This window comes from Populus trichocarpa, chromosome 4, assembly GCF_000002775.5.
Source record: "Populus trichocarpa isolate Nisqually-1 chromosome 4, P.trichocarpa_v4.1, whole genome shotgun sequence".
Lineage (NCBI taxonomy): Eukaryota > Viridiplantae > Streptophyta > Magnoliopsida > Malpighiales > Salicaceae > Populus > Populus trichocarpa.
Window position 1 is genome coordinate 2,100,787 of NC_037288.2, and position 14,054 is coordinate 2,114,840.

The following is a 14,054-nucleotide window of genomic DNA, read 5'->3' on the forward strand; positions in this document are numbered from 1 at the left end:
GTGGGACCTATCATTAAGTTTCATATTAAAATTATAATCATATTAATATTAAATTATAAAAAATAAGATTTTCTTGAATTTTTTTTCTTTGTATTTATCATTTTTTTCCCTCAAAAAATGATTCAATTGATAGGTATTTAAAAAATTGAAAAGTGGTTTAGAAGAAAAGAGAAGCGTGGCTTATTATACTCTTCTTCTTCTTCTTCTTCTTCTTCTTCAGTTCACAGACAGGTCGGCCCTGGCTTAAGTGATAGTCACATGAAATCATGGAGGATTTGGGATTGATGGCAACGTGGTAGCTTTAACAACTTGTCGCGTTGCATCACACCATGGCCGTCCTCATCTACTAGTTTATCCTCTTCTGTATATAATATAGCGACTAGCGATCTTTCTTTTTGGGAGATGCGTAGTTGGTAACGCAAAGTGTTTTTTTATTAGAAATAATATTTTTTTTTTATTTTTTTATATGATTATATTAAAATTATTAAAAAAATAATTTAAAATTATTTTTAAAGAAAAAACAATTTAAAAAAAGATTTGGCCAGACAGCCTAAATTTGTGTGTTTTTCTGGTGGTTTCACCGTGTGCATCTTCCCCCCTCTAAAACTTTAAAATATATCTATCATCTAGTAGGTGGTCCAGTGGTAAGAGCTTGAAACTAAGAGATTTGCTCCTCTTGTAATCTTAGATTCGAGCCCTGTGGTTGCTAATATGATGGCTACTGGAGATTTACGTGGTCGTTAACTTTATGGTCCATGAGATTAGTCAAGGTACGCGCAAGCTGACATATAAAAAAATTATTTATAATCTTTTAAATATTGCTGAAAATCAATAAAACTGGAAAATGCAGGCCTAAACCCATGTGTTACAGCAAAAAAAAAAGATTAATCATAACACCAGGCCTGAACCCATGTGTTACAGCCAACTCGGGGCCAATGTCCTGGTTAGTGGCAGCATAGACATATACTGATCATAACACCAAGCCTCTCCATCATCTCAAATTGAAGGGAAAAAAAGTGCATGATAACATGGGATTTTATCTAGCCATTTGTGATCAATAACTATGTCTATCGATAAACATACATAAGAGAAGAGAGAAAGTAACTAGTTTTGGCTACAATGGCATATTGACATCAGACGTTCTAATTCCTTCACTGGTATTTTGAGTGTCGGATTCAGAAGCCTTATGACATGCTAATATGCTACAAGTATACTACTAGGTGCTACCTCTCAGAAATCACAGTAGACAGAACAAGTGCAAGCTAAGTCCTTTACTCAAATTGTGTAAGATCCTATCAATCTACTACAGTGTTTATCCTTCTTTATTCAACAACTATGATAATGTATGAACTAAGGAACTCAAGTTTTGATCCGGAACTCCAGTCTATTGGCCTTCTGTAATGTTAACAGCAAGTTTTTAATGTTTCTTATATTGAATGGTCTATTTATCGACGAATTTGCCTCTCAGTAAATGCAGGCTTCATCGTAGTAGAAGATCAAGTCAATTAACTCATCAGTGGATGCTCAAACTGATCCATAAGGGAAGCATTTAACATTTTGAAATTTTACATAAGTGATCTAGATTTACATGTAACAGAAAAATATTGCCTCAAACTCGTTACCTATCGCCCTCCAATAACAGTAAATGATATGTCATTAGAACATATCGTTTGGCTCCATTGAAGGGAGTCCATTTCGAAACCAAGTGCAGGTTTCTTGGGAGCAGGAAGATCCACAATTTCGCTGTGAAGCATTGAAGTGATTGTAGGCACAGCTGGCCTATCTTTTGCAAACTCTTGAACACACAAAAGACCTACATGCATGCTTCTATAAACTTCATCTTGAAAACATGGATCAGATAGTACGTACTCGTGTTAGGATATTGCCACTTATGTGGCAGCATATGGAGCCCATCCTCTAGAAGAAGATGACTGTCATTGTTAAAGAAATAGACTACAATGATGGGTTATTGGTGGCAGCTTGGGATTATCAAAGAATTTGCACCAACCATTGATAAAGAATGGCCACCATTGTTGACAAAAAAACAGGAAATGCTGCCATTGAAGTCTATAAATAAAAGCAGAATTGAGAGAAATATGTGAGAAGAGAGAAAGAAAAAAGGGCTGCCAAGGGCAGCAGCCCGGCTGCCTTGTGCAGCAGCTGCAAGTGCAGCAATGGGTAATGGGAGTTGAGTTGAGTGAATGTGATCTTCCTCCTCCATATATGTGTGTATTGTAACCTTTTTCTATTTTTAATAACATGGACTGCTCCGGTGGATGTAAACTGAATACAGCTGGTAGTTCCCGGAGTTTAACTTTGCCCCCACTGTTCCTTTTGCTCTTCCTCTTCCTTTCTGATTAAGATTCAGAGAGTAAGCATCATTGAAATTGCAAAACTCTAAATATCCAAAACAAACTAGTACTGAAAAGCTTTTACCTCCATGTTTAACCATGCACCTCCATGAAAGAAATGCACAGATTGAAAAGGCAATTGTTCGAAAATCACTGTTATTCTGATAACTATCTTCATGCTTTTCCTTTTATCTGTAAATAAAATTGCTACATTTATTTGACAAAATAAACAACTCGAGGAGATCGGCTGCATCAACTTCTAACATGAATACTGGTACACAAAACATTAGCAGTAGGACAAAAGAAGAAAATATGAAGCATTACCAAGTTCTGAATATGCTAAGCGAAGGTAAAGATCTGCCCCACCATAGGAAAACTTCTGTATATCAATTAAGCTTCTGGTCCACAACATGCAGCCAATACCCTTGTAATATGAATAAGCTATTCAGGAACAATTACTTAAGCATTCATTTCTGCATTCTAGTTCTGAATACAGAGATGACCACTCTGCAAAGTCTGGTACTTTGATCATCTCAAGCTTCAAGAACCCATCTTTTGGGTTCACTTCTCATATATTTTGTGTTTCTGTGCATTCTAGTGGTGTCCTCCTAATGCAACCACTTGTCCAGTTTCCTTTATTCCATTCATCTGGATTTTTTGGAACAAACCCTCTCAAACAGCTGCAGATTGGTGAATTCACAGCATTACAGCTTCCAAATGCTCCACACTTTCCATAATTTATTCCAATCCTGGTTCCCACTTTCCAGGCTCTTTCTATCAATTTTCCATCGGAACGCAAAACAAAATTGCTATTAGGCTGATTTACATAAGTGAAACTTAGAGACACGGCTCCATCTGCAGTTTTTGCAAGATTAAATCCATCCAGATAAACAGAGTTCATCTCAGGAATCCCAATAAAGATCTGACCATTCCATGGACCACTCCGCCAAAATGGACTCTTATAGTTCCACACAAATACTTCGGGAATTCTTAAGGGATCCATGGAAACAGAGAAGCGTCCGACGGATGGATTAGAAGGGCTTATACATGATGTTAGTACTGTCGACTCGCCAGTTCTAGCATTAGCACCAAGTCTCATATTTGGCAAGAGTGTATTACAAGGCCGCTGAAAACTCTCCCATATAACATTTCCATTGTTTTTACCGAGCAAGACAAGGTTTCCATCATCCGTAAGCTGTGCAATTGAGTCTTTAACTCCAGCTGAAACATTTGATGACCAAAGAATCTCTTGCTGACCATTCAAAACTACGAGTCTCCCATATGACATTTGATGTTTTTGTGGGCATAGAATCGAATACTGCATTTGCATTTCTGTAAAAATTCACAGATTAAATATTCAATGAAATTCCTAAAATAAGACGAAAACCTATAAAAAAATTTAAAAAAATCTATAAATTTTTTGAAATTTTCTGATATTAAAAAGGAAATCATTTAATCAAATATCATAATAAAAAGAACTAAAATAAAAAGGAGTTGGGCCTGAGCTCAGTACAGTTGTTTTTCTATTTTTTTTGGATGGATCTAGCTCAGCTCGTATGGGTTGAACTAAATCTAACCGGTCCAACCTAGTCATTAGTCAAGCCAATAACCCGGCTGAGCACTGTTCCAAGCATGCTTGAATTATTAACGCTTGCAACAGTAACAAGATAATTATATTACCTTGCACAGTAACAAATGAAATGATTTTGCTAAGTGGGGAAGAGGAAGAACTTACCTGGTGGCTAGAGGCGAAGGCGTGCGGTTGCTGATCGACTAGCCTCTTCTTGCTTTCCCTTCCTCTAGTCTTTTCTTTCTTGTTCTCTGGCTTTCTTTTGATTTTGTTGCTGGTGTGGTTCATCTGTCTGTTCTCCTTGATTCCCTGTCTCCCTCTGTTTTATGTTCCTCTGTGTTTTCTGGTTTTTCTCCCCTGTGTTTGTTCCTTCGCGTCTGTGTGTGTTTTGTTCTCGGTCTTATGCTCTCCCCAGTTCTCTCTGTCTTCTTCCTCCTCTGGTTTTCCGGTCTAAATTCTCTGTTTTTTTTCGTCCTCTGTCCCTTGATCTTCTCTTCTGGCGTTTGCGTCCTTTTTTCTTTGCCCCCCTCTGGTTTGTGGCCTTTCTCTGTATAAGGCCAGAGAATGCCATGCGGTCGTGGCTTGGTAACGGTATGCATTGTGGGGGCGAGGGATAGCAGCCAGGAGACGTGCGCCATGACTGAAACGGTTTTAGTGCCTTTACTGCTGAAACGGTTCCTGAAAAAGAAGGCGATGAATAGTTTTTTGAAACGGCTCCGTTTGTGTCCTGGAAATGGCTAGTTTCAATTTACCTCTGAAATTCTGACATTTAACGATTAAACTTTAATTTTTCAATTAAACTCTGGTTTTATTAATTTAACTAATCCAAAATTTAATTAAGTTTCTAAACTTATAAATTCTTTTAATTTTTAACCAATTGGCTATCATATTTATAATTCAATTCTTATTAGTCTTTAAATTTTTTATTTGTGTTGTCTTAAATCAATTTTTAAATTATTTTTATTTATTTATTTTTTTTGTTATTTTTTTTATATATGTTTGTTTTTGAAAAATTTAAAAATTGAATTATAACATTAATCATTTTTAATTATAAAAAAAATCAAATTTCATTTTCTAAGCATTTTTTTCTCTAACAAATTGGAGACCAAGCCAATAGTCAATATGGACACATGTCATGCATAAACATGAAAACAAATTAGTGCTAACACATAATGATGGAGAGTCTTGATTATAGCTTTCTGTCTAAGCGTTGAAACTCCAGTTCAACCGCATAAAAAATATCAATGGTAAACCAATGATGCTTTAAGAGTGTATTTGACAGTGTGATTATAAGTATTTTTTAAATAATTTTTCATGTTAAAATACATGTTAATAATATTTTTTTATTTTTTAAAAATTATTTTTGACATCAGCACATCAAAACGATCCAAAACATACAAACCATATTAAATTTTAGTAAAAATAAAATTTTAATTTTTTGAGAACGCAGCCGCAGCCGCGTTCCCAAACGTTCCCTTAGTGGTAAAACGCGGTTGAGTCAGTCAAATCAAATTTGTAGTGGAGGGACTCATTTAATCAAACTAGCATAATGCAGGGACCAAATGAGTGATTAGCCTCACTCTTTTCTCATCGGCAGACTTGGCTGGCACATTAGTCCTCTCTTTTCTACAGAATGTTCAAACTGTGCTCGTGATAGTCCTGCCCTCAAACCCATTTATCACATTTATATTTTGGCAAAACGTTTTCTGAACTTGCAAGTTTTTATAAGCTTTTGAGTATTCTGTTCAAAATTTCCCACCTCTTAAGATGTTTTTGCCTCAAGCTTTATTACTAGTGATAGGAGCCGCTAGCCCTCCCTCATGCATGCATCACGTTAGTGTCTGCCAAGATTTTCTCAATTTTGAAATTCTAAATAGGGTTTTGAGTGTCTTAGTTTCCAAATTTCCAACTGATTTGACACGGAAAATGTAGCTTGAAATTTGGGCAAGGGATGTATATATACCCACTGAAAAAATAGTGCCAAAATCGTCTTCCAAAGTAGAAATGATAGTTGGTGCATTCCATACAGGTAGCTGTGCCAAAATCATCTTCCAAAGTAGAAATGATAGTTGGTGCATTCCATACAGGTAGCTGTGCCAAAATCATCTGATTTTGGACTTGAAGTGGATGCCATGATCAAGTCATGAAGAGGATATAGAGAAGATAGGACTGGTGAGTGTTCATTCGCCATATCTACAGAAACTATGCTCTGTTCTGGCTATGGAATGTTGAGTATATGGACAGCAATCATGCAGACAATTTTAATTTCTGTGGCCTGTTGGTTTTTGTTTCACATTCATTCATATTATTGGCAGTAGGTCAAAGGTTCGATTGTGGTGACTTGAAAACAGAATTTTGATTATACCACTCTTTGTTTTGGCCGGTGGATCGATGCACTAGTCTGGACGGTAATTAAGAAATTAATAATAATAATAATATTTTTGGTAAATAAACTGGTTTGAGTAAGAACTTAATCATGGGACATTATATATATATATATTCCACAATAAGAGTATTTTTTTAGTTAATTTATACAACATTCATCCACGAGGTAATTTTAAGAACTCATTTTTTATATGAATTTAGGATATTCAAAGAAATTTAATAAAAAAAAATAAATAGTATTGTAAATCTTAAAAGTCAAATAATGAGACATAATTTGTCTCTCTTAAGATTAATTATCTCATGAAATTAGTACTAGACTAGCTATTGATGTGTTTTCCATGAATAAATTTCTCTAGCTATATGACTTAGATACTTGAGACTTTTTTTTTTATGAAAATGATGATACACATTAATAATTAAAAAAAAATACAAGATTTTTTTTAGAACACATTTGAGTTATTATGTTTGTGGGACCTATCATTAAGTTTCATATTAAAATTATAATCATATTAATATTAAATTATAAAAAATAAGATTTTCTTGAATTTTTTTTCTTTGTATTTATCATTTTTTTCCCTCAAAAAATGATTCAATTGATAGGTATTTAAAAAATTGAAAAGTGGTTTAGAAGAAAAGAGAAGCGTGGCTTATTATACTCTTCTTCTTCTTCTTCTTCTTCTTCTTCAGTTCACAGACAGGTCGGCCCTGGCTTAAGTGATAGTCACATGAAATCATGGAGGATTTGGGATTGATGGCAACGTGGTAGCTTTAACAACTTGTCGCGTTGCATCACACCATGGCCGTCCTCATCTACTAGTTTATCCTCTTCTGTATATAATATAGCGACTAGCGATCTTTCTTTTTGGGAGATGCGTAGTTGGTAACGCAAAGTGTTTTTTTATTAGAAATAATATTTTTTTTTTATTTTTTTATATGATTATATTAAAATTATTAAAAAAATAATTTAAAATTATTTTTAAAGAAAAAACAATTTAAAAAAAGATTTGGCCAGACAGCCTAAATTTGTGTGTTTTTCTGGTGGTTTCACCGTGTGCATCTTCCCCCCTCTAAAACTTTAAAATATATCTATCATCTAGTAGGTGGTCCAGTGGTAAGAGCTTGAAACTAAGAGATTTGCTCCTCTTGTAATCTTAGATTCGAGCCCTGTGGTTGCTAATATGATGGCTACTGGAGATTTACGTGGTCGTTAACTTTATGGTCCATGAGATTAGTCAAGGTACGCGCAAGCTGACATATAAAAAAATTATTTATAATCTTTTAAATATTGCTGAAAATCAATAAAACTGGAAAATGCAGGCCTAAACCCATGTGTTACAGCAAAAAAAAAGATTAATCATAACACCAGGCCTGAACCCATGTGTTACAGCCAACTCGGGGCCAATGTCCTGGTTAGTGGCAGCATAGACATATACTGATCATAACACCAAGCCTCTCCATCATCTCAAATTGAAGGGAAAAAAAGTGCATGATAACATGGGATTTTATCTAGCCATTTGTGATCAATAACTATGTCTATCGATAAACATACATAAGAGAAGAGAGAAAGTAACTAGTTTTGGCTACAATGGCATATTGACATCAGACGTTCTAATTCCTTCACTGGTATTTTGAGTGTCGGATTCAGAAGCCTTATGACATGCTAATATGCTACAAGTATACTACTAGGTGCTACCTCTCAGAAATCACAGTAGACAGAACAAGTGCAAGCTAAGTCCTTTACTCAAATTGTGTAAGATCCTATCAATCTACTACAGTGTTTATCCTTCTTTATTCAACAACTATGATAATGTATGAACTAAGGAACTCAAGTTTTGATCCGGAACTCCAGTCTATTGGCCTTCTGTAATGTTAACAGCAAGTTTTTAATGTTTCTTATATTGAATGGTCTATTTATCGACGAATTTGCCTCTCAGTAAATGCAGGCTTCATCGTAGTAGAAGATCAAGTCAATTAACTCATCAGTGGATGCTCAAACTGATCCATAAGGGAAGCATTTAACATTTTGAAATTTTACATAAGTGATCTAGATTTACATGTAACAGAAAAATATTGCCTCAAACTCGTTACCTATCGCCCTCCAATAACAGTAAATGATATGTCATTAGAACATATCGTTTGGCTCCATTGAAGGGAGTCCATTTCGAAACCAAGTGCAGGTTTCTTGGGAGCAGGAAGATCCACAATTTCGCTGTGAAGCATTGAAGTGATTGTAGGCACAGCTGGCCTATCTTTTGCAAACTCTTGAACACACAAAAGACCTACATGCATGCTTCTATAAACTTCATCTTGAAAACATGGATCAGATAGTACGTACTCGTGTTAGGATATTGCCACTTATGTGGCAGCATATGGAGCCCATCCTCTAGAAGAAGATGACTGTCATTGTTAAAGAAATAGACTACAATGATGGGTTATTGGTGGCAGCTTGGGATTATCAAAGAATTTGCACCAACCATTGATAAAGAATGGCCACCATTGTTGACAAAAAAACAGGAAATGCTGCCATTGAAGTCTATAAATAAAAGCAGAATTGAGAGAAATATGTGAGAAGAGAGAAAGAAAAAAGGGCTGCCAAGGGCAGCAGCCCGGCTGCCTTGTGCAGCAGCTGCAAGTGCAGCAATGGGTAATGGGAGTTGAGTTGAGTGAATGTGATCTTCCTCCTCCATATATGTGTGTATTGTAACCTTTTTCTATTTTTAATAACATGGACTGCTCCGGTGGATGTAAACTGAATACAGCTGGTAGTTCCCGGAGTTTAACTTTGCCCCCACTGTTCCTTTTGCTCTTCCTCTTCCTTTCTGATTAAGATTCAGAGAGTAAGCATCATTGAAATTGCAAAACTCTAAATATCCAAAACAAACTAGTACTGAAAAGCTTTTACCTCCATGTTTAACCATGCACCTCCATGAAAGAAATGCACAGATTGAAAAGGCAATTGTTCGAAAATCACTGTTATTCTGATAACTATCTTCATGCTTTTCCTTTTATCTGTAAATAAAATTGCTACATTTATTTGACAAAATAAACAACTCGAGGAGATCGGCTGCATCAACTTCTAACATGAATACTGGTACACAAAACATTAGCAGTAGGACAAAAGAAGAAAATATGAAGCATTACCAAGTTCTGAATATGCTAAGCGAAGGTAAAGATCTGCCCCACCATAGGAAAACTTCTGTATATCAATTAAGCTTCTGGTCCACAACATGCAGCCAATACCCTTGTAATATGAATAAGCTATTCAGGAACAATTACTTAAGCATTCATTTCTGCATTCTAGTTCTGAATACAGAGATGACCACTCTGCAAAGTCTGGTACTTTGATCATCTCAAGCTTCAAGAACCCATCTTTTGGGTTCACTTCTCATATATTTTGTGTTTCTGTGCATTCTAGTGGTGTCCTCCTAATGCAACCACTTGTCCAGTTTCCTTTATTCCATTCATCTGGATTTTTTGGAACAAACCCTCTCAAACAGCTGCAGATTGGTGAATTCACAGCATTACAGCTTCCAAATGCTCCACACTTTCCATAATTTATTCCAATCCTGGTTCCCACTTTCCAGGCTCTTTCTATCAATTTTCCATCGGAACGCAAAACAAAATTGCTATTAGGCTGATTTACATAAGTGAAACTTAGAGACACGGCTCCATCTGCAGTTTTTGCAAGATTAAATCCATCCAGATAAACAGAGTTCATCTCAGGAATCCCAATAAAGATCTGACCATTCCATGGACCACTCCGCCAAAATGGACTCTTATAGTTCCACACAAATACTTCGGGAATTCTTAAGGGATCCATGGAAACAGAGAAGCGTCCGACGGATGGATTAGAAGGGCTTATACATGATGTTAGTACTGTCGACTCGCCAGTTCTAGCATTAGCACCAAGTCTCATATTTGGCAAGAGTGTATTACAAGGCCGCTGAAAACTCTCCCATATAACATTTCCATTGTTTTTACCGAGCAAGACAAGGTTTCCATCATCCGTAAGCTGTGCAATTGAGTCTTTAACTCCAGCTGAAACATTTGATGACCAAAGAATCTCTTGCTGACCATTCAAAACTACGAGTCTCCCATATGACATTTGATGTTTTTGTGGGCATAGAATCGAATACTGCATTTGCATTTCTGTAAAAATTCACAGATTAAATATTCAATGAAATTCCTAAAATAAGACGAAAACCTATAAAAAAATTTAAAAAAATCTATAAATTTTTTGAAATTTTCTGATATTAAAAAGGAAATCATTTAATCAAATATCATAATAAAAAGAACTAAAATAAAAAGGAGTTGGGCCTGAGCTCAGTACAGTTGTTTTTCTATTTTTTTTGGATGGATCTAGCTCAGCTCGTATGGGTTGAACTAAATCTAACCGGTCCAACCTAGTCATTAGTCAAGCCAATAACCCGGCTGAGCACTGTTCCAAGCATGCTTGAATTATTAACGCTTGCAACAGTAACAAGATAATTATATTACCTTGCACAGTAACAAATGAAATGATTTTGCTAAGTGGGGAAGAGGAAGAACTTACCTGGTGGCTAGAGGCGAAGGCGTGCGGTTGCTGATCGACTAGCCTCTTCTTGCTTTCCCTTCCTCTAGTCTTTTCTTTCTTGTTCTCTGGCTTTCTTTTGATTTTGTTGCTGGTGTGGTTCATCTGTCTGTTCTCCTTGATTCCCTGTCTCCCTCTGTTTTATGTTCCTCTGTGTTTTCTGGTTTTTCTCCCCTGTGTTTGTTCCTTCGCGTCTGTGTGTGTTTTGTTCTCGGTCTTATGCTCTCCCCAGTTCTCTCTGTCTTCTTCCTCCTCTGGTTTTCCGGTCTAAATTCTCTGTTTTTTTTCGTCCTCTGTCCCTTGATCTTCTCTTCTGGCGTTTGCGTCCTTTTTTCTTTGCCCCCCTCTGGTTTGTGGCCTTTCTCTGTATAAGGCCAGAGAATGCCATGCGGTCGTGGCTTGGTAACGGTATGCATTGTGGGGGCGAGGGATAGCAGCCAGGAGACGTGCGCCATGACTGAAACGGTTTTAGTGCCTTTACTGCTGAAACGGTTCCTGAAAAAGAAGGCGATGAATAGTTTTTTGAAACGGCTCCGTTTGTGTCCTGGAAATGGCTAGTTTCAATTTACCTCTGAAATTCTGACATTTAACGATTAAACTTTAATTTTTCAATTAAACTCTGGTTTTATTAATTTAACTAATCCAAAATTTAATTAAGTTTCTAAACTTATAAATTCTTTTAATTTTTAACCAATTGGCTATCATATTTATAATTCAATTCTTATTAGTCTTTAAATTTTTTATTTGTGTTGTCTTAAATCAATTTTTAAATTATTTTTATTTATTTATTTTTTTTGTTATTTTTTTTATATATGTTTGTTTTTGAAAAATTTAAAAATTGAATTATAACATTAATCATTTTTAATTATAAAAAAAATCAAATTTCATTTTCTAAGCATTTTTTTCTCTAACAAATTGGAGACCAAGCCAATAGTCAATATGGACACATGTCATGCATAAACATGAAAACAAATTAGTGCTAACACATAATGATGGAGAGTCTTGATTATAGCTTTCTGTCTAAGCGTTGAAACTCCAGTTCAACCGCATAAAAAATATCAATGGTAAACCAATGATGCTTTAAGAGTGTATTTGACAGTGTGATTATAAGTATTTTTTAAATAATTTTTCATGTTAAAATACATGTTAATAATATTTTTTTATTTTTTAAAAATTATTTTTGACATCAGCACATCAAAACGATCCAAAACATACAAACCATATTAAATTTTAGTAAAAATAAAATTTTAATTTTTTGAGAACGCAGCCGCAGCCGCGTTCCCAAACGTTCCCTTAGTGGTAAAACGCGGTTGAGTCAGTCAAATCAAATTTGTAGTGGAGGGACTCATTTAATCAAACTAGCATAATGCAGGGACCAAATGAGTGATTAGCCTCACTCTTTTCTCATCGGCAGACTTGGCTGGCACATTAGTCCTCTCTTTTCTACAGAATGTTCAAACTGTGCTCGTGATAGTCCTGCCCTCAAACCCATTTATCACATTTATATTTTGGCAAAACGTTTTCTGAACTTGCAAGTTTTTATAAGCTTTTGAGTATTCTGTTCAAAATTTCCCACCTCTTAAGATGTTTTTGCCTCAAGCTTTATTACTAGTGATAGGAGCCGCTAGCCCTCCCTCATGCATGCATCACGTTAGTGTCTGCCAAGATTTTCTCAATTTTGAAATTCTAAATAGGGTTTTGAGTGTCTTAGTTTCCAAATTTCCAACTGATTTGACACGGAAAATGTAGCTTGAAATTTGGGCAAGGGATGTATATATACCCACTGAAAAAATAGTGCCAAAATCGTCTTCCAAAGTAGAAATGATAGTTGGTGCATTCCATACAGGTAGCTGTGCCAAAATCATCTTCCAAAGTAGAAATGATAGTTGGTGCATTCCATACAGGTAGCTGTGCCAAAATCATCTGATTTTGGACTTGAAGTGGATGCCATGATCAAGTCATGAAGAGGATATAGAGAAGATAGGACTGGTGAGTGTTCATTCGCCATATCTACAGAAACTATGCTCTGTTCTGGCTATGGAATGTTGAGTATATGGACAGCAATCATGCAGACAATTTTAATTTCTGTGGCCTGTTGGTTTTTGTTTCACATTCATTCATATTATTGGCAGTAGGTCAAAGGTTCGATTGTGGTGACTTGAAAACAGAATTTTGATTATACCACTCTTTGTTTTGGCCGGTGGATCGATGCACTAGTCTGGACGGTAATTAAGAAATTAATAATAATAATAATATTTTTGGTAAATAAACTGGTTTGAGTAAGAACTTAATCATGGGACATTATATATATATATATTCCACAATAAGAGTATTTTTTTAGTTAATTTATACAACATTCATCCACGAGGTAATTTTAAGAACTCATTTTTTATATGAATTTAGGATATTCAAAGAAATTTAATAAAAAAAAATAAATAGTATTGTAAATCTTAAAAGTCAAATAATGAGACATAATTTGTCTCTCTTAAGATTAATTATCTCATGAAATTAGTACTAGACTAGCTATTGATGTGTTTTCCATGAATAAATTTCTCTAGCTATATGACTTAGATACTTGAGACTTTTTTTTTTATGAAAATGATGATACACATTAATAATTAAAAAAAAATACAAGATTTTTTTTAGAACACATTTGAGTTATTATGTTTGTGGGACCTATCATTAAGTTTCATATTAAAATTATAATCATATTAATATTAAATTATAAAAAATAAGATTTTCTTGAATTTTTTTTCTTTGTATTTATCATTTTTTTCCCTCAAAAAATGATTCAATTGATAGGTATTTAAAAAATTGAAAAGTGGTTTAGAAGAAAAGAGAAGCGTGGCTTATTATACTCTTCTTCTTCTTCTTCAGTTCACAGACAGGTCGGCCCTGGCTTAAGTGATAGTCACATGAAATCATGGAGGATTTGGGATTGATGGCAACGTGGTAGCTTTAACAACTTGTCGCGTTGCATCACACCATGGCCGTCCTCATCTACTAGTTTATCCTCTTCTGTATATAATATAGCGACTAGCGATCTTTCTTTTTGGGAGATGCGTAGTTGGTAACGCAAAGTGTTTTTTTATTAGAAATAATATTTATTTATTTATTTTTTTATATGAGTATATTAAAATTATTTTAAAAAAAATTTAATATTATTTTTAAAGAAAAA

General features: G+C 34.9%; 2 long non-coding RNA genes across 2 annotated transcripts; both read right to left on the reverse strand.

Annotated features, from left to right (window-relative positions):
* Positions 1 to 1,521: 1,521 nt before the first annotated feature.
* LOC7479107 (uncharacterized) lies at positions 1,522 to 4,664 on the reverse strand. Its single transcript, XR_002981362.2, has 4 exons — positions 4,087 to 4,664; positions 2,676 to 3,683; positions 2,437 to 2,543; positions 1,522 to 2,353 (listed from the first exon to the last, which is right to left on the reverse strand). It is a non-coding gene; the product is annotated as an uncharacterized LOC7479107 (long non-coding RNA).
* Positions 4,665 to 8,293: 3,629 nt separating this feature from the next.
* LOC127905165 (uncharacterized) lies at positions 8,294 to 11,439 on the reverse strand. The gene is made up of 4 exons (XR_008058916.1): positions 10,859 to 11,439; positions 9,448 to 10,455; positions 9,209 to 9,315; positions 8,294 to 9,125 (listed from the first exon to the last, which is right to left on the reverse strand). It is a non-coding gene; the product is annotated as an uncharacterized LOC127905165 (long non-coding RNA).
* Between the last annotated feature and the right edge of the window lie 2,615 nt (positions 11,440 to 14,054).